Source organism: Podarcis cretensis (assembly GCF_951804945.1).
Source record: "Podarcis cretensis genome assembly, chromosome: 15".
Classification (NCBI taxonomy): Eukaryota; Metazoa; Chordata; class Lepidosauria; order Squamata; family Lacertidae; genus Podarcis; species Podarcis cretensis.
The window spans coordinates 8319042-8343013 of NC_137185.1; the positions used below are offsets into that span (position 1 = coordinate 8319042).

The 23972-nt window shown below is 46.4% G+C and overlaps 1 protein-coding gene across 4 annotated transcripts in view; it reads right to left on the minus strand.

Moving 5' to 3' along the window:
• The window catches only part of AKAP1 (A-kinase anchoring protein 1), a 44004-nt gene extending 20292 nt beyond the window's left edge, over window positions 1-23712 (minus strand). Inside the window, exons 1-2 of one of the 4 annotated variants that reach the window (XM_079955517.1) lie at window positions 22717-23712; window positions 21005-21132 (exon numbers count right to left, since the gene is read on the minus strand). The gene's annotated coding sequence lies outside the window, so the exon portion shown is untranslated. Of the gene's footprint in view, window positions 1-15991; window positions 16120-18217; window positions 18320-19259; window positions 19424-21004; window positions 21133-22716 lie in introns of those variants that run through there. The other 3 variants (XM_079955516.1, XM_079955515.1, XM_079955518.1) reach the window with 3 other exon arrangements.
• Window positions 23713-23972: the final 260 nt, after the last annotated feature.

The following is a 23972-nucleotide window of genomic DNA, read 5'->3' on the forward strand; positions in this document are numbered from 1 at the left end:
GGCTCTCCAGATGTTCCTGAACCATCAGTGCCAGCGAGCATGATGGGAGTTGTAGTTCAGCAACATCTGGAAGGCCACTTGTTCCCCATGCCCACCTGAGGCAATGAGCTGAAATTGCACACTGGGTCAGATTCAGACACACCCTTCTAGCAATATACTCTTCCTGTGTTGCCTGCAGCTTCTGCCTGGAAATTTTTTTTGTGTCCGCTAGACATTGAACACCTGGTTCACATCTACTAAATGGGGTTGGGTGGGCACAATAGCACCAGATCTCTTTGGAAGTTGGTTTTTTTCTTCCCCCAATTCCTCCTTTACGTGCTGCAGAATCAATAAGCCCAGCTCCCCTCCAGAACGGACAAACCCTGCAGTAAGCGGATCCATATAAGGGCCGAAACGAACTAGTTGTGCAGGGTTTTTAAGGGGCGGACAAGGCAGCTCTGCCTAAGATCTGAGAAAGGAAGAAGTTGGCTGGTGTTCACTTCAGCACACGCATACATGGCAAGCTGCTGTGTTGCACATGCTGGCATTGTTCCCAAGCCTGGGATGGGACTCCAGTGTCGTCAGTAGACTCAAGGATTCTGCACTTGGCAAATGCACAAACGCATGGAGCACCCATTTGCTGGTGCATTATCTCCTGGGGTGAAAGGGTTGAAACCTTCCCTGGATTCAGGTCAGGCCCATCAAAGTGCTTTCAAATTAAAACCCAAACACTGGGAGACAGGAGGAACCAGCGTCGCGTTCTGCAGCCACAACAGTGTCCTTGAGGGCCCCAAAAGCTTCTGAGCTCCGCCTCCCTCAAAACTCGCTGCTCCTTTGGTGGTAACTCCCCCCCCCTAAAAATTACACAAAAGGGGAGGAACTTGGGCAAGCAATGCTCTTTCCCTCCTCCTCTTTCAGCTCTATAGGCTTATCAGGGCTCGGAAATTCTATTCATTCTGACTGTCACACAGAACGTGCAGAAATGCAAAATTTGTATGTTTGTGTGCAATCCTTCCCTCTTTGGGGGGGGGGAGAACTGATCTGGGGGAAAGGTGAAAGATGTGACCAGAGGGAGCAAGTACCCACAACACTTGCTCCAAAACCCAAATTTGTCCATGAGCCTTTGGCGACCCCTGAGCTAAGGAGATCAGTATCATGAATTTTGCATACACTGTCTGGCTCTCATTCACACAGTCCACAGACAAAAATGATTATCCACACCACCGTTAGGTTTCCAAGGAACTTTGGCAGAAGTTTAAGAGAAAGGGGCTTACGTATTTTCTGGAACTGGGAGGTGAAAATATCCAAGAAACTAGTCCTTGTTGAGCCCGGACAGCTCATAGGCTTTGGAATGGGAGATGAGAGAGGGATGCAAGAAGATTGCATTTGTACCACAAAGTGCCAAGACAACAGCGCAATATTAACAAGCTCGTATTCTTTCCCCTCCCTGGATTAAGGCTATTTGCACTCTGCATTTAATTGCATAAAACACCAAGTTTCTAGTCCTCAGTGGTGAGATGGTAGGTCGAACCGAGAACCAGAGGAGCAAAAAAGAAAAAGCCCGGAAGGAAGCAAGAGGTCAACATAGTGGGCGTAGAGAAGATTCTCAATAGGAAGCACCTTTAAAATTTCACAGCCTTCTCCCCCTAATCACATAACGATATAATTGTGTAATGCAGTGGAATTAGAAGGATGTGCGACACAGTGTCAGGGAATGCAGCCACCAGGGTGAAGAGGCATGCCGGATAGGACCCGGTTGCATTAAAAACTGAAGTCACAGGGGCCTGGAAATTTTTTCCACGCTAAAAATAGCCAAAGGGCATATGAGCTGCCTTATAAGCCACACAGAAGCTGGAGATTCCAGAAGAGATAAAGCTAACTTGGTATGCTAGCTTTTGTTATGTTTTGGGGGGGAAGCGGACTTCCTATTTCTCAGGTGAATCCATATTTTGGAACAAGGAAGCTACAAATTACTTGCAAGGTCAGAGAACAGAGTCCTGTCTTTCTCTAGGGTTTCTACTTGGGCAGCTGGAGAATCACCTGCATGCAGTCGAACCAGCACGAAGCACAGCTAACTTCAGCCGCTTTGACAACATTAAGAGGAGAAGCAAAAGGGAAGCAGGGAGAAATTAGTTGGGCTCCGCTTCTGAAGTGGGGATTGTGTTACAAATGGAGCCCTTGCCCTCAGAAGTTCAGAGGCACGGATTTTACTTCTATTTAAATATTTACGAACCACGTATTTTCATTAAAAAATTATCACAAGGAGGCAGGCAAAACAGGAACTCGAATCCAGAATTTTAAGGCTAGCTCTGCCCTCACAATTACAACCGCTCAGCAAAATGGCAACTAAAACAAAATGACACCTTTTGAGCTCCTCTCACATAAAATAGGTCTTAGCACATATTAGCAGATGGGTGGAGGGGGAGAAAGAGACAAATTGTGGCATAAAAACATGGTTTCCAGGTGGGAGAGACACTTTTAGGGGTGAAGCAGGTGTGAGAAAGGCTCAGCTGCTGCCCAGGACAGTAGGGTGCTGCCACTGCGCCAATGCCACGGGGTTGTAAAATGGAGGACAGCGGGAGAATTATTTGGGTTTTTTAAATTAAAAAAAACCAAACGCTTGCCACTGAACTTGTACCCTGCTACCGACTGTGTGAGCCGCAGGCCGTGCCCAACAACAGCATTATTTGGGGACTAAACCGAGATTCAGGTGTACTTTGCCCCGAATTATACAAATAAAAGCAGTCTGGCATTAAAGCAAACAAGGAGAAGCACCCAAGACAACAATGGAGGACAGCAAACACGGCAGCCGAGGCTGCGGTAAACCCGTTTGCCTTTAAAAGGGTACCATGAGACTGTTGCATTTGCTGCAATTTAAACAGAAACCTCCACAGAAATTGGACTGGTAGGGAAAAAAAGTTCAACATGCTCATCCTTCTACACCTTGGAAAGTAAAGGGAAGGGTATCTCTATTGAAACAAGGGCGGGGCTCCATTACCTCAAGGCTGACCACCTACTTCAGTCAGAAAACCACCATTAGATGCCCAAACATAGCTAGGAGGGGACAAGCGCAAATCACTTACTGTAAATCAGTCAGCAGAAGATCTCATTGTGTAGACAATACTGGGCTTGATGTGCCAATGGTATGACTCGGTAGAGGGAGGTGGAGAGCCGCCGATAAGACTTATTAGCCACAGCAGTGAGATAGAACTTCCATATTCACACCAAGGACATTTCTGATAAGTCACCTGCTGGAAAGCCGTGTTCAGGAGAGGCTGCCATATTCAAGCCCTGCCTGCAGGCTGTCTAGAGACAGTTGGCTGGTCACTGTGGCAAGTCAACTGCTGGACTAGGTGGACCTGATCCAGCAGGGCTAGAATCATAGAATTGTCAAGTTGGAATGGACCCCGAAGGTCTTCGACTCCAATCCTCTGCAATGCAGGAATCTCAACTATAGCATCCATGACATATGGTCATCCAAACTCTGCTTATGGTCATCCACAACCTCCGGAGGGAGACCGTTCCACTGCCGAACAGCCCTTACTGTCAGAAAGTTCTTCCCGATGATTAGTCTGAATCTCCTTTCTTGTAATTTGAAGCCATTGGTTTGAGTCCTACCCTCCAGAGCAGGAGAAAACAAGCTTGTTCCCCCTTTCATGTGACAGCCCTTGAGATATTTGAAGATGGTTACCATATCTCCATCTTCAAATATCTCAAGAACCCAAAGTTTGGGAAAGATTGTTATATCAGTGGAAGACTTGCGGTGATTAGTGGAGGCAACCAGAACGAGGAAGTTTAGATTTTTCGGTGATCCTATCTGCGCTCACAAGACTGTGAGGGGAGGCACACACAAAGCAAACAAATCAAGTGCCAAGTTTATTCCGGAAACAACGGAAGGCATTTCTGTTCTGACAAGCTTTCTCAGGTGGCTAAAGGGGACTTTGCCACGAGCATCTACTTGTTAGGGTTTCAGTCTTGCTTTAAATATATCTGGTTTTGTAATTTTAACTATTTCAATAATCTTAGGTGTAAATAGCCTTGAGAAGGTTGCTTAGAAGGCAATAAAAAAAAGGATGGTGATGACAATTTAACACTTTTATTTTCACTAGAGATGAAGCCCAAAAGTGTTTCTGGCAAGGCATGAGCCTCTGTTGATCTGGGACCAGCCATCTGAACACAGAACACAATGCAGGGTTCCCTGAGCTGTCGACAGCTTTGATGAAGTTGAAGTGAGTCAGAGCATTTTATTTTTTTTAAGGCAGCTTTCTTCACCAATCCAGAAGGACAAGCTCAAGACAACTGATTTAAGTCCTTAATGCATCTCGAGCAGCTAAATGAACCATGAAATCCCAATGCTCACAATTGGCTTCATTCATGTATCTGAAAGAAACTAGAGCTAGGGGATGGGTGGAAAAATTAGGAGGCATTGAAATTAACAGACTACGCAGAACTACCGTATTTTTCGCTCTATAACACGCACCCGACCATAACACGCACGTAGTTTTTAGAGGAGGAAAATCCGTAGGCATGCCACCCATAGGCATTTCCTCCATAACACGCACAGACATTTCCCCTTACTTTCTAGGAGGAAAAAAGTGAGTGTTATGGTGCAAAAAATACGGTAGATAAATTAACAGGGAAAGTCCGAAACCAACGAGATCACAAGTTCACCGAGGACTGGAGTAAATTTGTGGATTATATGAAAAGCATATGTGATGAACAAATAACGTTTGTGGGTTTATAGGAAGCTTTGTGAAGAAATATGTATAGAAACATTTTAAAAAATGGAAGAGGGGGAGTAGGTGGATTTTAAGATAAAAGACAATGACAAATTTAGAACTTGCAGTATAAAGACGAGAACACGGAGGATTCACAGATGAACTGATGGAAGTCAAAAATATGTATTTGTGATTGTATTGAAAATGTATGACTAAAAATTCTTTTTTATTGGAAATTAATAAAAAATAATTCAAACAAAAAAGTAAAAGAAAAATTAGGAGACGTACATAATAAGGACCCAGCTGGCTCAGACCAAAGTTCCATCTGATAATGGAGAACTTGTGGCTGTGTTCAGATGCTGCTGGGCTAACAACTTCAACCATGAGCTGCAAAGTTGAATAAGCTGTATCAAAGGGAGATGGAGCTTCAGAACCCAGCAAGAGTCTACCACACCTCCACCTCCAGCTGGGGCATAAAATAAGTGTAGATATCTGGTTGACCTTTCCCCTGCAGCCCTGCTTAGGAAGTCACCACCACTCACCATCCTCATGATCTCAGTTGTTTTTGGTACACACTGCCAGATTTGTCTCAAAATACATCCCACGCTACACCAGAAATAGGCAAGGCTACAGCAACCAAGCCAAGCCCTTGCCATGACTTAGAAGCATCCTTCCCACAATGCCAAGGATTTCATAGGAAGACTGTGAACACGCAGTCGCCAAAGGAGAGTAAGAAAACTGCACCAGGCAACTAAGCAAAGCTGTCTAAAGACAGAAGGAATAGACTCTTAATACTGCTTTTCCATGAAACTAAGGTAAAGGTAAAGGTACCCCTGCCCGTACGGGCCAGTTGTGTCCGACTCTGGGGTTGCGCGCCCATCTCACTAAGGAGGCCAGGGGCCACCGCTGTCCGGAGACACTTCCGGGTCACGTGGCCAGCGTGACGAAGCTGCTCTGGCGAGCCAGCACCAGCGCAGCACATGGAAACGCCGTTTACCTTCCCGCTATAAAGCGGTACCTATTTATCTACTTGCACTTAGGGGTGCTTTCGAACTCCTAGGTGGGCAGGAGCTGGGACCGAAAGACGGGAGCTCACCCCGCCGCGGGGATTTGAACCGCCAACCATGCGATCGGCAAGTCCTAGGCGCTGAGGTTTTACCCACAGCGCCACCCGCGTCCCACTTCCATGAAACTGCGCCCCAACAAACCTTACAGTGAGACAAACATGGAAACAAAGAATAGAAAACTAGTAAAAACGTAAGAGCGTGAGCACATCAAAAGAGAAATAACAAGCCTTGGGCAATGTGTGGGAAGGGATCTGGCTCAGTGGAAGAGCCTCTGCTTTGCATGCAAAAGGTCTTAGGTTCAATCACAGGCATCTTCAGGTAGGGCTGGGAACAGCCCCTTGCCTGAAATCCTGGAAAGCTGTTGCCAGTCAGTGTCAACAACAGATGGACCAAGGACTCAGTAGAAGGCAGCTTCCTGTGTCCCCATCACTTATCTGTCCAGTTGGTTCCTGAGACCGCTCACTTCTTATAGCCACCCCACCAACCCTGCTCACCAAGCCCAACATACCCATTGCTTTTTATAAGCAAGTAAAAAAAATAAATAACATTCTTGCCGGGGTGGGGGGGGCAAGTGGGGAGAGGCACTCCAGACAGCAGACAGTTCTCTGTCCTTGCACAAATGGAACAAGGGCAAATTGACGCTGGCCATGTGGCACCCGACGAGACAAAAATGGCAATTTGCAAAAATTCTAGAAATATTTGCGAGTCTAGGCACAGTCAGTGATTTGCATGCCCTTCCCGTGCATTGGGGGGAGAGGAGCCAAGCAGAGGATCGTGTTTTCACTTGTCCAGAAAGAAGTCTCCCTACGGGAAATGGGTAATAAGATTCCAGGCGGGTATCAGCCTTGTTCGGTCTCTTTTTGGGCAAAGCGTTGCAACAAGGAGTGGGGGGAACCTTGTGGCCTTCTAGATGTTGCTGAACTCCCATCGGCCCGTCAACATGGCCAACAATCGAGGCTGGTGTGAGATGGGAGTCCTGCAACAGGTCCCCCATTTCAATAAAAACATATCAAGAGCCCTGCTGGATCAAAGATCCATCTAATCCACTCTTCCTAAAGTGGCCCAACCATATGCCCCAAAGAGAAGCCCACAACCAGGATCCGAGTGCAACAGCACACACACCCCACTTGTGACTGTTAGCAACTGGTACCCAGGACTGTTCTGCCTCCAACAGTGGAGTAGCTCACAGCGAGTGCATCAGCACAATCCTCCACACATTTGCCTAACCTCCTTTGAAGCATCCAAGTTGGTCTCCATTACTACAGCCCATGGGAGCAAATTCTGAAACTTCCAGTGTTAGAAACTCAGATATACAAGCTGGGGGCCAAATGGCTCCTTAAACCCAAGGTTGCCGTCGCCCAAAAAGGAACACCATTTTGGGGCAAGACGGCTCTAAAGTCTTATTTTGATGGACTGGCTGTGATAGATTTTCAGCTAAACATCTGGCTAGTTCAAGATGACAACCTTGAGCTGTGTTAAGAATGTTGAGAACTTAAAGAATCATAGAATCATAGAGTTGGAAGAGACCATAAGGGCCATCAGGTCCAACCCCCTGCCAAGCAGGAAACACCATCAGAGCACTCCTGACATATGGTTGTCAAGCCTCTGCTTAAAGACCTCCACCACACTCCTAGGCAGCAGGAGTGTGGAGACTCCACCACACTCCTAGGCAGCAAATTCCACTGTCGAACAGCTCTTACTGTCAGGAAGTTCTTCCTAATGTTTAGGTGGAATCTTCTTTCTTGTAGTTTGGATCCATTGCTCCGTGTCCGCTTCTCTGGAGCAGCAGAAAACAACCTTTCTCCCTCCTCTATGTGACATCCTTTTATATATTTGAACATGGCTATCATATCACCCCTTAACCTCCTCTTCTCCAGGCTAAACATGCCCAGCTTCCTTAGCTGTTCCTCATAAGGCATCGTTTCCAGGCCTTTGACCATTTTGGTTGCCCTCCTCTGGACACGTTCCAGCTTGTCAGTGTCCTTCTTGAACTGTGGTGCCCAGAACTGGACACAGTACTCCAGGTGAGGTCTGACCAGAGCAGAATACAGTGGCACTATTACTTCCCTTGATCTAGACGCTATACTCCTATTGATGCAGCCCAGAATTGCATTGGCTTTTTTAGCTGCTGCGTCACACTGTTGGCTCATGTCAAGTTTGTGGTCAACCAAGACTCCTAGATCCTTTTCACATGTACTGCTCTCAAGCCAGGTGTCACCCATCCTGTATTTGTGCCTCTCATTTTTTTTGCCCAAGTGCAATACTTTACATTTCTCCCTGTTAAAATTCATCTTGTTTGTTTAGGCCCAGTTCTCTAATCTGTCAAGGTCGTTTTGAAAAGTCACTTTATCCAGGGAGAGTCTGCATGTTTTATTTTCCTTATACTATTTTGCTTAATAGTGACACAGACCATTCATAATGTAAGAAAATTCTTCACAACTGTGAGGTGGGGGCAAGTGAAGACAAGTGACAACAGTGAACTATAATGTTGTTCGCTGCTCCTGCGCAAGCTGCACAAAAACGCGTTTTGGTTCCTGAAATCTATTCTGATTGTGCAGATAAAATGGGACACATAGAATTCTACAGGAGAGGGTATTAGTGTGTGGAAAACGGTCAAGATCCAATGATTCCCAGGCACGCACCTCCAGAGGTGGAGGTGTCAGTCACCTTCTGTGACCCAGGCATCTTCACCTGCAAATGGCCAAGAGCCAAGTGCAAAATGCGCCAACCACACACTGTGCTAAGCAGTACAGTGGTACCTCAGGTTACATACGCTTCAGGTTACATACGCTTCAGGTTACACACTCCGCTAACCCAGAAATAGTGCTTCAGGTTAAGAACTTTGCTTCAGGATAAGAACAGAAATCGGGCTCCAGCGGCGTGGCAGCAGCAGGAGGCCCCATTAGCTAAAGTGTGGTGCTTCAGGTTAAGAACAGTTTCAGGTTAAGTACAGACCTCCGGAACGAATTAAGTACTTAACCTGAGGTACCACTGTACTTCCCTTTACCTGTCCTGGGTCTCCCAATAGGTGGGACATACTTTGTGGCAGAGTTCTTCACAGCAGCCATGCCATCTTCCCTTTTACATCCTAGAATTCAGACCATCATGGAAAACAGGAACGCCGCTGTGCTGGGACCCACAAACCCCACGTAAGTTAGCACTCGCATAGAGTTGACATAAAACAGATGCTGCATAAGCCATTAGTTGCATTTGAGGAATGGACTACCCCCAGGGATGTGGACTGGGAAATTTAGAACTGGGAAGTTTTTTTGCCGCCTCTTAAGAATGAACCGAGATTCAACTTATATTTCGTAAGCAAAACTAACAGCAGACTTACAGCATTTCACACTTGGTGCTATCTGAATCTCAAAATGTTTTGCCAATTAGCCAGAGGTAGATGAATCAACAGATTCCATTAGGAAGCCTTCCATGCAGAGTGCACTTAAACCTCAGTCCTACAAACGCTTATCTGGGAATAATTGGCACATAAATAAGCCGCAGTGTCTTCAAAATAAACAGCCACAGGATTGCGCTGTCAGTGAGGTCTAAATGTTATATTCCGATTCAAGTTCCTTTTATTGGAGGACTTGTAAATATTTTAAGACATGGCAACTCAATGCTACCCACTTGTCTTAATATAGAGCTTAAGGGGGGAAAATGGAAAGTAACGTAGACCATTTTGGCAGGCCTAATTTTAGCAAGCTTGAGGCACAGGAGAAGCGGGTTCTTCCTAGAGGGAAAAAAAATGGTAAAAACACTTTCCTGTCAAATTTGGCTATGGCTATTTTCCATTCTAGTTGCCCAGTTTGATTAGTATTGCACTTGTTTTGTTTCGCCACTAATTTTCTAAAAGCCTGCATTTCTAAAATTAGAGAATGGAAGAGAGAATCAGAAGTATTGCAACAGGGGAAACGAATCTGGATCATTTGTTTAGAAAACGTGTTCCACCACACATCACAGACTGTCTCGTACCCAAGGACTCCTGTTTAGCTTTAAGGCAGCCAACAAAAGATCACCTCTACCACCACTCTCTGTTTGTTTGTGCTGATAAGTATGCAAGCTTGTGAGCAGCACAGAACACCTGCCAAGACAACGGACTGACTGACCGGCACTTTCTTCACTAACGCAAGGTTAATAAATAACTATTTCTTCAGTAGTTCGAGGTAGGTAACCCTTTGATCAACCTGTTTAGGAATTCAAATACAGGAAAGGCATACACCCATCAGGCTGAAAAGTGTTGAAATGTGTTTAATTCCCCTCCTGCCAACATCATTATCACTTCATACCCCATATATTCTCCAAGGGTGGGTGGTTCTAACGATGTGAAGGCTTGGGGGGGAAGGGAATAGGAAAATTGGGAGGGGAAAACCAACTTTTTTGGAAACAAGAAAGGAAAATAAACTGGGAGGACCAAACACATTGGAATAGCACCTGGCTGCATGCACAAGATCCCGGGTTCAACCCCCTTCGCTCTCCAATTAAAAAGATCAGCTGCCCAAGACCTTCAGTCAAGAGTGGCAGACAATCAGAATGGGCAACCCTGGTCTACAAAACCAAACTGTCCAGCTTCCTAGGCTCTATATAATAGGGGGCCCTACTAGGATAATACAATTTTTGCAGCCGGGGGAAGTGGGGTGATAAACAGAAATTTTAATTTATGATTTCGTTTTGTATGTCACTTCCCCCCACATCAGTGCTTCCAATGTGGCTCATTTTGGAAACTGGTTTGTCTTTCTGTTTTCTATAGGCCGCCTCTCAAGATGTCTCCACCAAACCTGGCACAAGGGTTCCTGAACCAGGGGCAGCAGTCGTTGTCAATGTCTGGATACCAGCTGCCAATTTGAATCCAGATGGAGAACCCAATTGTGACTTTGGTGTGACTTCACCTAATTTTTGGCATGGCAGGTCCAAATTCACTAACTGCACTATCCCTTTTAAAATAATTATTTGTTGTTGTTCAGAAGACATCTTAAGGCAGCCCTGTTCAGGGAAGTTTTTAACGTGTGATATTTTACTGTATTTTTGGTTTTTATGGAAGCCGCCCAGAGTGGCTGGGGAGGCCCAGCCAGATGGGCGGGGTATAAATAATAAATTATTATTGTTGTTGTTGTTGTTGTTGTTTCTACAAATTCCTCGGCAGCGACATGCATTCCCCAATAGTAAACATTTGAACTACATTTGGAGCACATTATTTCTCCCAAAGCATCCTGGGAACTGCAATTTTTTTTCAGGGCTGCTGGATATTGTAGCCCTGTGAGAGGGAAATTACAGTTCATGGGATTGCTTCTTTGTGGGAGATAATGTGATTCAAATGTGCTTTAAAATTATATTGCATATGCAGCCGAAATGGTGATTCATGTCAAAACAGAAGGGGTTTTACTCAGAGTAGAACCACTGAAAAGAATGAACGTGTTAGGTCTATTAATTTCAATGGATCTACTCCAAGTAAAACTTAACTGAATACTGCCAAACATAACAATCCAAATAAATAATTCATTTTGATAACCTAGAGTACGCGCCAGTGAGAAAATGACACGATTTCACTGGAGTGCAGAGAGAAAGGAAGAGAAAAATTATACATAGAAGCCACAAAAAGTAAATTTTACCAACACTCCCTTTGAGCAAGTTTCTAGGCCTCATTGATTTTTTTTTTATTTAAAAAAAACCATTTACAAGCCTGAGGACGTCCTGGGGAAAACTTCAGGTGGCAGAGATAAGACCCCAGCAAGTCAAGTAGGGTAGATATAATGTTTATGGCACCCAGGGCCTTTTGTGTCACACCCTCAAACTTATTGCAAACACACCCTTGAGTCAGAGACTGGGGTTCCACACCCCACAAAAGCTCCTTGTTATCAACCAGCAGAAGGCGTCAAGTGAGAGATCTACGAGAAGTCTGCCCATTTACTGCACTGCAGAGAATCCAGATTCGCTGCTCACTCAATTACCGTATTTTTTGCACCATAACACTCACTTTTTTCCTCCTAGAAAGTAAAGGGAAATGTCTGTGCGTGTTATGGAGGGAATGCCTACGGGTGGCATGCCTATGGATTTTCCTCCTCTAAAAACTACGTGTGTGTTATGGTCGGGTGCGTGTTATAGAGCAAAAAATACGGTAACTTAGTACAGGATTTATCCTTCAAAAACAAAACAAAAATTTAAACGCGATGTTACACACGTAACAACTCAGCCAAGGACTTAGTTCAAACACAGATAGCAAAGTAAAAACTTTCCCCTCTTCCTACAGAGAGCAAGCACATCATTAAAGCAATTCCAGACCAGGCAGAGCTGCTCTATCAGACACACCCCTCTCAGCTTTGAAGTTCTTTCACTCCGTTTTTTTTATGTTTATGAGGAGGGAGGGGCACGCTTTCCCTTTGCTACCACTAGTCAAGTTGCAGATTTGCAAGGGGGGAGGGGGGAGAGAGAGTCAAGGCAACAAAAATCACCTAAAGGGGAACTCTTATGGGATCAATTTATTTTGGATGCAAGACTCTACAGGCTTCTGAGCTACACAGAACCTATCCCTGGGGCAGTTAGAAGTCTCGGCTTCTGGGTGAACCAAGGTCACTGAATGCAAAGTGGAGAGAGAGAGAGAGAGAGAGAGAGAGATATCACGAACTAATCAAGTGTGATGGGCAACAGGTGCTGTTACAGGTTCCTCTGAGCCAATAGAAGGCCTAAACTTCACAGCTTTGATTAGTCCGGCTGCTCTGACATCACATAGGGCTGCTGCAAGACTTGAGCCACAGCCAACTGCTTTGGGGCAGCAGGGATTCTGACTTCAGAGGCTCGGGAACAATTGAGGGCTTCAGAGGATGGTTTAACAATCAATGCCTCCTTCCAGGGAACTCTGGGAATTGTAGCTCTGTGAAGGGAACAGGGCTCTCCCTAGAAACCCTCAGCACCCTTCACAAACTACAGTTCCCAGATTCACTAAGGGAAGCCATGGCCGCAGCCCAATATTGCGTTAAAGGAATACTACAGGTTGGGTCCCAGAGCACTTAAGCTGCCTGCCCTGCAACCAAATGGCTATATTTTGTCCTCAGTGCCTTTTATTTGGCTAATTACCATTCTCTGGTCTTTTAAATGTGCCAGTGAGAAGGCGGTTATTGGTTTGTTTTCATTTATTATGCATTTCACGTCTTCATTTTGTACTTTTATGTTGCAATCTTCGGGTGAAGGGTGGTATAACAATTTAATAAAGAACAATCTTTAAAATGGGAACAATGAGCGTTTAAGGCAGAGAGGGATGCAGACATTAAAAGCAACAATATAGCTCAGTCAGTAGAGCAAAAGACTCTTGGTCTCAAGGTTGCAGGTTTGAGCCCCACGTTGGCCTGGGAGGTCTCTTCCAACTCTGATTTTATGATTCTGTTCAGCAAGCTGCAATTATTGTCTGCATCACGAAAAAAAGAGAAGAAAAATCCTTGCAGGTCTCTCCCACCTATGGACTTTGAAGCAGAACACAACCCTCTCCAGGTGGGGAATTGACCAAACGCTTTGAATCACCAAACACCTTGTGAGCTGAAAGCACAGGAGGCGACTTCAGTTTTAGTGTCTGAGGTCTGCACTAGTCCAAGTGTTAGGACAGGAATGTGGAGAACAAGCCACGATACCCACCAACTGGCCTTTGGGCAACTCCCTACGGCTGCATGCACACCACAGATTTAAAGCACATGACTCGCCCCCTCAAAGAACTGGGTGCTGGGAACTGTAGCTTTGTGAGAGGTGGTACTACAGTTCCCAGCACCCTTAACAAACTACGGTTCCCAGAATCATTTGGTGTGAGGGTAAGTCACGGGCTTTAAATGTACGCACCCAGCCTCGTTCTCAGTGTATTGGAAAGACAAATGGGGAGGGCGGGAGCCATGTGCCCCATTTCAAGTGTCAAGGAGAAAGGGCAGGACAAAAGTCATTTTTAAAAATGTAATTCCTGTGTGCCAGTTATGACCTCTCAGGTGAGACGCACTTTAATCAAAGGCCACCTCTGCTTTCTCTGTGTGTTGCTATAGTCACACAACATTGAAGAAGTGTACCTTCTTTAAGTACGCACCAAGTCAACACTGGAATCATTGCCTGTCAAGTGTGGAACTCCTTCCGGGTGCTGACTTGCCAAAATACAAAATCGTCCAGCCATTATCCAAAAATTGGGGGGGGGGCTGCTTCCCTCCAGTTGTTGATGGACTCCAGCTTCTATCAGCCCCAGCCAGCAAGGTATGATGGAAGTTGGAGTCTAGTATAGGTTTCCTACTCCTGGTCTACGAACTGGGCAGTATTTTTATATTTAGCTTTCTTTCGGTAGGGTTTCTAATTTCAGCAGCTGGATTTTAAAAAAACAAAAAAAAACATGCATTATTTTTAAAAAATGACTTCCTCCTAGCAAGTATTGAGGGGCAGCACAAGGCCTTTTCAGTGGTGGCTCCCCACTTATGAGATGCTGTCTTAGGTGAGGCACCCCTGGTGCCATCATTACCTATTTTTTAGGTTTAGGCACCAGGCAAAAATATTTCTTTTCACCCAGGTTTCTGGCCCTTAACTTGGGAGAGTTTTTTGGTATCTGTGGCCTCTGGAGTGGGATGTGTTATGACTTGCCTTTTTCTAAGTGTATGGATGTGTTTTTAGGTTTGTTCTGGGTTTTTTTATACTCGGTTTTAATGTTTGGATCACTATAAGTCGCTTTGGGTAATGAATAAACAGCAAAGCAGGCCAAAGACAACACAGCCTGTTAAGACACCACTGCCTCAGGGAATGGTATCTGAGCAGTATTTAAGGCTGCAATGCTTAAGACGGCCCTACATCTGGGAGCGGCATTACTCAGCGACATTTCGTCACGTGGCACACAATTAGCCTACGGAACTCATTGCTACAAGAGTCCACAATGCCCAGTTGCTTTACAAAGGATGGTTAGGCCATTTTGGGGGGAGGGAAAAGAGAGCCGTCCATGGCTGTACCTGCGCTCCTGTTCAAAGTGGACTGTTCCTACCCCTCCAAAGATCATCTACCGCCAACTACCCAACAGGGACAAGGTAAAGGTAAAGGTACCCCTGCCTGTACGGGCCAGTCGTGTCCGACTCTGGGGTTGCGCGCCCATCTCGCTTAAGAGGCCGGGGGCCAGCGCTGTCCAAAGACATTTCCGGGTCACATGGCCAGCGTGACAAGCTGCATCTGGCGAGCCAGCGCAGCACACGGAAACGCCGTTTACCTTCCCGCTAGTAAGCGTGTCCCTATTTATCTACTTGCACCCGGGGGTGCTTTCGAACTGCTAGGTTGGCAGGCGCTGGGACCGAGCAACGGGAGCGCACCCCGCCGCGGGGATTCGAACCGCCGACCTGACGATCGGCAAGTCCTAGGCGCTGAGGTTTTACCCACAGCGCCACCCGCAACCCAACAGGGACAGATACTGATTAATTGCAATATTTCAACATGGTCATCATGATTATTATTGTAGCTTTATGCACATTAGAAGAATTTGTATCCTGAAATGAGAGATATAAATGATGTTTTATTTTACTGCAAACAAACAAAAAATACAGTGGTACCTTTGGTTACGAACTTAATTCGTTCCGGAAGTCCATTCTTAAGTTGACGTACCACTTTAGCTAATGGGGCCTCCCGCTGCTGCCAGTGCGCAATTCCTGTTCTCATTCTGAGGTAAAGTTCTTAACCCGAGGTACTACTTCCGGGTGAGCGGAGTCCGTAACCTGAAGTATTTGTAACTTGAGGTGCTTGTAACCCAAGGTACTACTGTACCAGACTATGTGCCCCCGCAGCAACAATATGATGGGGAGCAACAACAGTAAAAACAGCAGCTCAGCATCAGGGATAACTTATTATTACATTTATATCCCACCTTTTCTCCTATAAACTCAAAAGTGGTGCCGACCCTTCTCTCCCTTTCTGTTTTATCCTCACAACAACCCTGTGAGGTAGGTTAGGCTGAGGAAGAGAGAGCAACTGTCCTCAGACTACCCAGTGAGCTCCACCATAGAAACCAAATCCTTGTCTCCCAGGTCCAAGTCCAGCACTCTAACCACTACACAACACTGCCTCTTGGGAGTTACCATCCCAGGACACACAATATTCCAGAATGACACCCTCTGCCTCCATCCAAACAGTCCCAGGACTCTTGCTTTCACTGTGACCACATGGCTAGCTCTACCACATATCAATGGCAGCCACTTGAAAATGATTCTTTTTTTTCAAGGCTTCCATTTAAAACAGCTGTACCTTCAGGAATCCGCCTAAGCGTTGGGGGACTGAGGTCTCTGCTCCAGCAGAAAAGCGAGGCTCTTGGGCTCCTTCCATTCCCCCCAAAAAACCATCTGAGTTTGCTTAATCATTCCCCCGCTTGCAAGAGGAAGGCATCACCAGCAGCCAATGGGAGAAGACTGACTCCAGCGGAGGAGGGACTGGAGGAGGAAAGAGTGAGTGACATTTCTCAAGTTACCATTCAACACTAGCCCCCCTCCAGGGAGGGAGGGAGAGAGCAGTGCAGGGAGGGTGACCTCCAGCAGCCTCTTACGCCAGGAAGCGCCAGTAGGGCAATTCCTCTCAGAAGGCAAGCCAGCTCACTAGCCTGCTACATAGGCCTTGCTTGGGGATCCGGGCACCAGGAACTTGCTCACCTCAGACAGGACGAAAGCAAACAAGGGAAGCTGGAGAACTTGTCCCATTGAAACTTCTTTTCCTTCTCCCTCCTCATCTGCCACACTCAGGAAGGTGATAGAGGGCACAGTCAAAGGGCAAAGGCCAGGGTCACCACTACAGACAGATCAATAGATCCTAAAAGATGCCCTTGGGCACAAGGCACCCTCTTCTCAAATCTGCCAGTGTCATATTTGTGGATCACAATGCAAATTAAACTGCAGTCTAGTGGTTTGAGCAGTGTTTCCCAAACTTGGGTCTCCAGCTGTTTTTGGACTACAACTCCCATTGTCCTTAGCTAGCAGGACCAGTGGTCTGAGATGATGGAAATTGTAGTTCAAAAACAGCTAGAGACCCCAAGTTTGGTAAGCACTGACTTAACAGTGTCAGAGCAGAACCTGGGGGATCTGGGTTCAAATCTCCATTAAGCTCACTGGGTGATCCTGGGGGGTAGTCACTACCTCTCAGCCTAACCTGCCTCACAGGGTTGTGTGGGGATTAAATGAAGAGGGGGGATACCATGTAGGCCACCTTGAGCTCCTTGAGGAAAAAGATGGGATGTAAATGCAATAAATTAAAAAGTACCAAAAAAGCACATCGGTTCAATTGGTGATTCACCTGCTTAGGAAAATCGGAAAGCGGCCTTCTGCTGAGTGAGACCATTGGGCCCATGTAGCTCAGTATAGTGTACACTGACTGGCAGCAGCACTCCAGGGATTCAGGAAGGGAGCTTCTCCTGCCTGTAGCTAGAGATGCCTCTGGGGTCTGAGCCAGAGACCTTCTGCACACAAAGCAGATGCTCCACCCATTGAGCCAGAGCCCCATCTCCCATTGGAGTAATGTCAGGGCCATGAGCATGTAGTTGCGTTATACCAGAAATTTTCCACACACACAAAAAAAATGTGTTTACAATCAAATTATTTCCCAGGAATTGTCAAAGGGTTTGCCTGTGTATGTGTGTAAAAGCAAAGGCACATGAAGTAACTGAAAAGGCAGACACAAGGTGTGGCAATTACTCTAGAGGAATTATCACAGTCCACGTAGCCGAAACAAATGTCAAACACTCACAAAACACACCCAAGCCAGCTCTGTGTCTTGTATTTGGGATGGAGGGGTAAAGGTCAGAGAGGACCTCATTACTCCTTGCAGCATAAGAGGGTTTGGTTGTTTTTTGGCAGGGGAGTGCTAATGAGTTTCACACCTGAACAAGTATCTTAACCTAACTCAACAGCCACCCAAACTCTCACCCATTGTGTGAAAGACCTACAATGCAAACCTCTTGTTAACAGCCAACAGCAGCCTCTTGCTTCACCAAACACCACCTGCCACTCAATAACGCTAGGTTTAACACAACATTTCCCTTACAAGCACAGAGCAACTCAACAACCCTGTGAGGTAGGCCTCGGCTGCAGATACAGTGGAGAAAAAGGCAACTTGACCAAAGCTACCCAGAAAAGTAGATTTTGCTCAGCATGCTGTTGTACCAGAACTTAACACAAGGGAAATATCTACACTGTATATTTAAACCACACGGCTTCACCCAAACAATCCCGGGAACTGCAGTCCGTTAAGAGTACTAGGAACTGTGGGGGGGGGGTAAAACTACAGTTCCCAGGATTCTTTGCAGGAAGCTGTATGCTTTAAATGTATGGTGTGCATGTTATCTACATGTGCATTATGTGTGTGTGTGCACAAGAGTCTACACATAATGTTTTCCCAGCATATGAGTTTAAAAGCAGCAACCAGAGCAAATCACACAGGCTCAATCCAGCGGCATCTTCATGGGATGAGAAGAGAGGTGACACAGACCTGTGAGTCTTCATGGGCAGACTCCAGGCAGGCCTAGCACCTGTTCCTCCAAGCCATGAACACTTTCCACAAGCCAAGGGCTCAGAGAAGCCACAACACCACCTGCAACAACGAGGGAGAATCTTACCAGAGGTCCCAGGTTTCCTACTTAAGGTGACATAGCTCCATAGTGCTTAGCTGTTCAAAGTTCATAAGGGGGAATGGAGGACCCAGAGAGCAGAGGAGAGGGAAGAATTAAGGAACATTTTGTCTCCGTATTCCCCCCCCCCAAAGTGGGGAGACATGAAAAGGAAGATACACATTTCAGTGCCACACAGCAAAGAGGCGCTCCCAAGGGCAGGCTAATGACAGTGCACTGGGGCCAAGGAGGAGTGGCTCCACGTTCAACAAAATCACGGGTGCAAAACTTTTCTGAATTTTCGAAGGACACTATAAAACGCTTTCTTTTTGTTTAATGCACAAGACAAAGTCGGCGAGAGCACCGCGGAAGAGCCGCGCTTTAACAAGGGTTAATCTCCAGCCTTGGCTCGAGCGAAGGGATCCCCTAAGAAGCCGCCGCTTTACGAATCTAGGGTGGGTGGGAGAGTGCGTGTGGGGTGGAGAGCGGCCCATAACGAGGAAGGGCCGAACCACGTGCCGCGGGCTGGGTGGGCGAAACGCCAACGCGGAGCAAGGCGAAGGAGGAGAGGTTACCGAGGCCTGCTCCTGGTGCTTCTCGGTGCAAAATGCCGCCCGCCGGCGGAGCTGAGCGCTCTCTCACCTGCTAACTGCCGCAGACCAGAAGACCCTTAAAGGGACACAGCTGCAGGGGCGAGTCGGGAAGTTGTTGCGGGAGGGAGGGGAGAGAAAACGGCAAAAAACACCCAACAAATGCAATTTTAAAAATCGCTACTTGGGAAGGAGCAACCGTACGTGTCATCCAGCGGAGGCCCCGAACTGCCGCTCTGTCCTCCCACAAAAAGCAAAGCGCGTGTTTGATGATAAAGCAGCCCTCCCCCATGAGGACTGGCGCCTTAACCCTCCAGTTAAAGCCGCTACTCACGATCCGCCCGGTGATGCTCGCCCTCCTCCGTCTCCTCCTAGCCGTCCCACCCCCGGTGCCGGTGCCAAGCCCCCGTGCGCTGCCGCCGCGCCCGGCCCCTCCACCCGCCGCGGGCTCCTCGGTCGTCCCCCCACGTGCTGCCCGACCGGGCCTTTCGGAACGCTGAGACATTCGACCGATATACACAACGTTCCGCTCGCCCCGCCCACCGCTCGCTCAACGTCCCCTCGCCCCGCCCCTCCCGCTTACCCCCTTCTCGGCCGCAGCTCGCGCGAGACGGCGAGGGGGAAGCCACGCCCCCTCCTTCCCCAGACTGGGCTCGTGAGTCAGAGGGCAAGAGAGAACGAGAACAGGGAGCGTGGGGAAGGGGCAAAGTGTGCGCATGCGCACCCCCAGCATGCTCTCTCTCTCTCTCTCTCTCTTCACCGCCCCCCCCCATGCAAGGAAATAAGAGGCGGGGTTAGTTCTGACAGGGTGTGTTTGACCCTCGTTGAGGCTGTCAGTCGCTTAAAGAGAACTTGCAGAGGAGGGCTCTGTGCGCATTTACTCTGAAACAAGTCCCACTTTCCCTAAAAGGCCTACCGCCTAAGTAAACGTGCATAGATCGCACCATCAGGCACTCTTGCTTGGGATCAAGCCCCGAAAACGGGCTTGCTTCTAAGTAACGATGCATGAGAATTTTGATGCAGTGATCCATTAAACATGCAAACATTTGCATCAGTAGAATATAAAAGCTCAGAGTAGCAGTCCTTTCTGTGTTATGAGAGGATGCAAGAGGCATTGTGACGGACATGGTGCCTACCCCCACATTTAAATTAATTATCGTTTTAAAATCAATCTGCCCAGTTAATTGGACAGACATTTTTAAGGTTGTCAACTTATTAATATTATTGATTGATGAATGTTCCAGCACTGATAGAGATTGAAAATATATTTTTGTCAGTCTTGTAGTTAATTATTATTACTGTATTCAGGGTTCTCTTAAAAGTATCAGTTGTCAGCTATGAAGTCACAGCTGGCCTTCCTTGCAGGGCTGTTGGAGGTTTTTGGGCAAAACACTGCCAGTCTATCCTATTTTACAGAGCGTTTGTGAGAGCTAATGCTGCAATCCCAGGCATACTCAGCTTGCAAATAACTCCCTTGAAATCTGGGGTTCATACCCCAGTAAATGTGCTTGGGATCAGGCTGCAAAAATGCTAAATCAAGGCTTTAGGTGGGATGCAAATAAATAAGCTTCTTCCACAGGGTGTCTGTCCCTCTGGTTTCCAAATTCCCCCTGCCCTGAACCCTTTCCACCTGGTTCGCCAAAGAATGCCCATACACTCCAAAGGATTCTTAAGAATATTAGTGGGATCACGATCATGCAGAGCCCCAGTCCCCAGCCCCTATTCTTTGTACTGTGGTACCTCGGGTCACATACGCTTCAGGTTACATACGCTTCAGGTTACACACTCCGCTAACCCAGAAATAGTGCTTCAGGTTAAGAACTTTGCTTCAGGATAAGAACAGAAATTGGGCTCTGGCGGCACACTGGCAGCAGGAGGCCCCATTAGCTAAAGTGGTGCTTCAGGTTAAGAACAGTTTCAGGTTAAGAACAGACCTCTGGAACAAATTAAGTACTTAACCTGAGGTACCACTGTATATTGTATTGTTGTTTTATTGCTATGGCCGATGGCTGACGTAAATAAAGATTCATTCATTCATTCATTCTTGTGGCTTGCCCATTGCTGGGAAAGATTGCTCACCTGGCACTATCAATCTTCAAAAGCCCAGGGTGCATGGCTGCTGATTTTGTCATTTAAATGTTTTGAAGGGATGCACCAGGTTACCCCAAACCCACTGCTATAGCAGAATCGAAGCCGGAGTGTGGTTTCTAAGAGTGAGAACAGAGAGCAAAAAGCAGGTCAGATGGATTATTTGTCTGAGAATGAAACTCCTGCTGTGCCCAGCTGTTGCCCTTTGTGCCAGGGAAATATGCACACAAATTAAAGTTCCACCAACCCCACTCTTTTTATGAGGTGGGTTCGTTCAGCAGAAGCCACTAGGATCTGGGTTAAGGTAGGTTTCCTTTCAGTGCTTGAGCAGGTCTTGTCAACTTATTTCCTAATGAAATATATTTGCACTTGATTTGGGGGTGAGGGGTGTGGTAGTTGATGCTCCAACCAATATAGCAGAGGAGCTGATTCCAGCTGTGTGTAAGTGGGAGAGGACGGGAGAAGAGTCAGCTGCAGGGACTCAGTGGGAGAAATGCACTCTGCACGTTCCCAGGGATACTCTTTTCATAGCGTGTGAGAGAGGAATAAAAACACAGGAAGCACTGCCTATCATCCACCTAGTTCAGTATTGTCTACTCTGACTGGCAGCGGCTCTCCAGGGTTGCCGCATGGATTATTCCATCATCTGCTTCCTGGTTTTCTTAAACTAGAGACACTAGGCATTGGATGTGAAACTTTCTGCATGCAAACTCTGTGCTTTTTCACTGGGGTTGTATCCTTCCCCATTGTCCTTTGTCAGGGACCAGCTCCCGTTCACAGGGCCCATGGAGCAGCAATGGAGAACCTGTGGTCCTCCAGACATTATTGGACTGCATCAGTCCCAGCCAGCAGTATTTCAGCAACCTATGGAGGGCCACTGCTCTGCTCTGGAGAGTGGGTGCATAATCCCTAGGGTCAATGAATGTGCATGAAGATTAAGGCACCATGGAGCCTGCCAATGTGCACACTGCCGCTTCTGGGGAAAGCTTTCAACTACTGACATGGCTGGGCAATTATGTTCCTCCCTTAGTTTATCTTTAACCAAAAGAACACACACTTTCTTTGCATTTAAATCATCAGAAGATAGGCAATCATAGAGTAAATGAATTAGGCATACAAACTGGTCCCCTCTACAGTTTCAAGAAGACATGAGGCTTTCTCCAATATGTACTATCTGATTCTTTTAACTGGAGATACTAGGGAATGAATGTGGGATCTTCTGCCTGCAAGGCATGACCCCACCTCTGAGATATAGTCTCTCCTTATTTTAACCCTGTTGATTTTCCTTTGGTTTTAAATCAGGGATGAGGGATGTTGCAGGACTATAACTCCCCACATCCCTGAGTCCATGTTGGCGTCCAACAACCTCTGGAGGGCTGCAAATGTTCCCAACTAATCCTCTGCTTTTTTTACCCATATGCATGACTAAGGCTTTCCAATAGGCATTGGCTCTTCTCAATGAGCAGGCAGAATGGGCAACAGAATATAACAAAGAAGAATTCTAAGAAGTATCGGGGAGACATGTAGGTGGGCCAACAGAGGGTGGAGATTTGAGTATGGTTGTTTTTCAGAGACACCAAAAGCTCTGCATTGTGTAGTGGCACTATTGAGATTACATGCAACCTGTCATGGTCTTTGGACAGAACAATCAAGTGGTTGGTTGGTTGACTAAATGTAGCTACCAAATTATGGCTCTATCTTACCTTGATCATCTAATACTGGTCATCTCTAGGCAATCTACAATATAATAATAAAGGCATATAAAAATTCAACCATATGCAACACAATAAAGCATTCCATTCTAATGACCACATCAGTAAAATACAAAATTATTAATAAAAACCACTCTCTTGACATGATCACCACACAATGCATACAAGTTGATCACACCCTACGAAGCAGTAGTCAGTCAACTGGAATACAGGTGGAACCTCCCTTGGTAGAGCATGCTGGAGTAACTGGACATGAGAAAGGGTTAATTTCCTTCATGAGCATAAATCATCCCATGAAGGAGCTAATCACAGGTGCAAGGTCATCCAAGACAGTTGCTATGGTAACAGCCCAGTACCCCAACTGTATCTGTGATTAATGCACGTCAGCAAAATAGTCTGTTAGTCTGCAGTTTGTCTGTTAGTCCAATGTTGTGTCTTGAATTGCTGAATTTATTTAGACCAGTGGAGATACTTTGCACTTGTGTGTATCTGTTTATATCTGGGTTTGCAAAAGCCTACAAGCTGTACATATCTACATCCAGAATTGTTTTGCTGAGCCTTATCTTCTACAACAGTAAACTATCTTAACATTTGTCTACTTCTACATGGCAGCTGATACTGGGAGCAAATTCTACAGCGTGGGTATCTCACTTATGATTCCCACCAGAACATTCAATAGGAGGTTCCCTATAGGATTGTACCCAAAGCAACACAGGGCTTGACCTCCCATTTTGCATAATTGGTGATTTTGTTACTCTGACATCAGAAGAAAGCCTACTGTAAATTATTATTTTTTTTGGGTGGAGGAACTCTGACCTCTCTTAATAAGTCCACAAATTTGGAATTGACTCAACCTGTCTCAGATCACTAAAAATGTGACCTAAACCATGGGTAGGCAAACTAAGGCCTGGGGGCTAGATCCAGCCCAATTGCCTTCTAAATCCGGCCTGCGAACAGTCTGGGAATCAGCGTGTTTTTACATGAGTAGAATGTGTGCTTTTATTCAAAATGCATCTCTGGGTTATTTGTGGGGCATAGGAATTAGTTCACTCCCCCCCCGAACAAATTATAGTCTGGCCCCTCACAAGGGCTGAGGGACAGTGGACTGGCCCCCTGTTGAAAAAGTTTGCTGACCCCTGACCTAAACAACCATCACAGCTAATGCTCCCGTCTGTGCTACAAATTGTACTTAATATTTCAAAATGAGTGTTCTTATATCATGTGCTCTCCTGCCTTCTTTCCATCAC